The 3279-nt window shown below is 46.4% G+C and overlaps 1 pseudogene; it reads right to left on the minus strand.

Moving 5' to 3' along the window:
* Nucleotides 1–2767: 2767 nt before the first annotated feature.
* Nucleotides 2768–2885, minus strand: LOC126196029 (5S ribosomal RNA; annotated as a pseudogene).
* Between the last annotated feature and the right edge of the window lie 394 nt (nt 2886–3279).

Below are 3279 nucleotides of genomic sequence, written 5' to 3' on the forward strand. Positions count from 1 at the left end.
TGGAAGATTGAGACCTCTCCCCAGATCGCTGCTGTACTCGCCGAGGATGGTCATGTGGGTCGTGCAGAACCATGATTCATTGCTGAACGCAATACAGCACCATTAGTCGTCAGACTACACTTCCTGATCATCACGCCATCCAAACGGAACCGTTTATATTTTGGTGTTAATGGGAGCCAAGGGATGGGACTGGTCAATCCCATGTCTGGATGCTGCTACTCTCTGACCAATGCTGCATGATTGTATGTAATGTGGGATTGACTACTGGTTGCCATGGGAGACGAGGAGTGTTGCGTTGCCAGTAGAGAAGAGAGAAGCAGTAACAGCAGAATAAATCGCCAGGTCCTGATGGGATTCCAATTCGTTTTTACAGAGAGTACTCTACTGCATTGGCTGCTTACTTAGCTTGCATTTATCGCGAATCTCTTGCCCAACGTAAAGTCGCGAGCGACTGGAAAAAAGCGCAGGTGACGTCTGTATATAAGAAGGGCAGAAAGACGGATCCTCAAAATTACAGACCAATATCCTTAACATCGGTTTGTTGCAGGATTCTCGAACATATTCTCAATTCGAATATAATGAATTTCCTTGAGACAGAGAAGTTGCTGTCCATGCATCGGCACGGCTTTAGAAAGCAACGCTCCTGCGAAACACAACTCGCCCTTTTTTCACATGATACCTTGCGAACCATGGATGAAGGGTATCAGACGGATGCCATATTCCTTGACTTCCGGAAAGCGTTGAACTCGGTGCCCCACTGCAGACTCCTAACTAAGGTGCGAGCATATGGGGTTGGTTCTCAAATATGTGAGTGGCTCGAAGACTTCTTAAGTAATAGAACCCAGTACGTTGTCCTCGATGGTGAGTGTTCATCGAAGGTGCGGGTATCATCTGGAGTGCCCCAGGGAAGTGTGGTAGGTCCCAGTTCTTTTCCATCTACATAAATGATCTTTTGGATAGGCTGGATAGCAATATGGGGCTGTTTGCCGATGATGCTGTGTTGTACGGGAAGGTTTCGACGTTGAGTGACTGTAGGAGGATACAAGATGAATTGGACAGGATTTATGATTGGTGTAAAGAATGGCAGCTAACTCTAAATATAGATAAATGTAAATTAATGCAGATGAATAGGAAAAAGAATCCCATAATGTTTGAATACTCCATTAGTAGTGTAGCGCTTGACACAGTCACGTCGATTAAATATTTGGGCATAACATTGCAGAGCGATATGAAGTGGGACAAGCATGTAAGGGCAGTTGTGGGGAAGGCGGATAGTCGTCTTCGGTTCATTGGTAGAATTTTGGGAAGGTTTGGTTCATCTGTAAAGGAGACCGCTTGTAAAAGACTAATACGACCTATTCGTGAGTACTGCTCGAGCGTTTGGGATCTCTATCAGGTCGGATTGATGGAGGACATAGAAGCAATTCAGAGGCGGGCTGCTAGATTTGTTACTGGTAGGTTTGATCATTACGCGAGTGTTACGGAAATGCTTCAGGAACTCGGGTGGGAGTCTCTGGAGGAAAGGAGGCGTTCTTTTCGTGAATCGCTACTGAGGAAATTTAGAGAACCAGCATTTGAGGCTGACTGCAGTACAATTTTGCTGCCGCCAACTTATATTTCGTAGAAAGACCACAAAGATAAGATAAGAGAGATTAGGGCTCGTACAGAGGCATATAGGCAGTCATTTATCCCTCGTTCTGTTTGGGAGTGGAACAGGGAGAGGTGATGGTAGTTGTGGTACGAGGTACCCTCCACCACACACCGTATTGTGGACTGCGGTGTATGTATGTAGATGTAGATGTAGAAGTGGGCCGGGAGAGATCAGCGACTTCAACGAGGACTAGTCATTGGATGTCACCTGGGTAACAAATCCAACAATGACATTTCAATACTTCTAGAGCTTCCCAAGTCGAGTGGTGGTGAGGTGATTGTGAAATGGTTATGCGAAGGAAAGAACACAGCTAAACTGACACCAGGCAGATCTCATGTGCTAACAGACAAGGGGCGTCAAGTATCTTGGATTTTACGGCGACTGCAGTGCTGAGTAGCAGCTTGAACCGTTGCCTAGAACGTACAAATCTCTTCTACTGACTGAATTTGATATGTATTTTTGTGGCACAGTAAACTCATGCATGTCCGTAGCTCGTGGTCTTGCGGTAGCGTTCTCGCTTCCCGCGGACGGGGTCCCAAGTTCGATTCCCGGCGGGGTCAGGAATTTTCCCTGCCTCGAGATGTCTGGGTATTGTTGTGTCGTCTCCATCATCATCATCATTCATCCCCATAACGGTCGGAGGAAGGCAATGGCAAACCACCTCCGCTAGGACCTTGCCTAGTCGGCGATGCGGGTCTCCCACATTGTCCCCTACGCTCCTCGGTGTGTGGGACCCCATGATCATCATCAAACTCATGCATGCTGGAGTAGCATCGTGTACAATGGGTGGCTGTGGAAAATTACTTTTTGTTACAATTTTCTAGAAGGATGCATTTACAATAAAAACACGAACTGAGAGCTGCAACACTCCACAATTTTGACGGCTACGCTATATAAACTAAACTAAACTCCTCCCGAACAGGCCAAGAAGGCCTAAAGGTACCGACAGGCCGCCGTGTCATCCTCTGCCCACATGCGACACTGGATGCGGATATGGAGGGGCATGTGGTCAGCACACTGCTCTCCCGGCCGAATGTCAATTTCCGAGACCGGAGCCGCTACTTCTCAATCAAGTAGCTCCTCAGTTTGCCTCACAAGGGCTGAGTGCACCCCGTTTGCCAACAGCGCTAGGCAGACCTGATGGTCACCCATCCAAGTGCTAGTCCAGCCCGACAGCGCTTAACTTCGGTGATCTGACGGGAACCGGTGTTACCACTGCGACAAGGGCATTGGCTACGCTATATGAAGAGATATTAAAAATTAAAATAGAGAAACGGAATGTAAAAGAAAATTCTAAGATTTGAAAGTAACAAAAAATTATGAAAAAGCAATCTGATACTGCATAGTCTGAATCCGAATCAGAATCAGATAGAGAGTTTACCAGTTGTGCAACGACAATGAAACAGACTGTATGGATGCTAATTCGAGACAAGAAGTTTAGTGGATGATGAAACTGAAGCGAAAAGAAATGGGAAAGTTGGTACGGATACATATCCTGCTCGTACCTGAGGCATTCAGAGTCCACTGGATGGGACACTCCACATAACTATGTACTGTATATGATACACTCACGTTTAACTTCTCTGGTCTTGATTGAACTTGTTCAACACTGGACTTAAGGCTGCATT

Source organism: Schistocerca nitens, chromosome 7, assembly GCF_023898315.1.
Source record: "Schistocerca nitens isolate TAMUIC-IGC-003100 chromosome 7, iqSchNite1.1, whole genome shotgun sequence".
In the NCBI taxonomy this organism is placed as follows: domain Eukaryota; kingdom Metazoa; phylum Arthropoda; class Insecta; order Orthoptera; family Acrididae; genus Schistocerca; species Schistocerca nitens.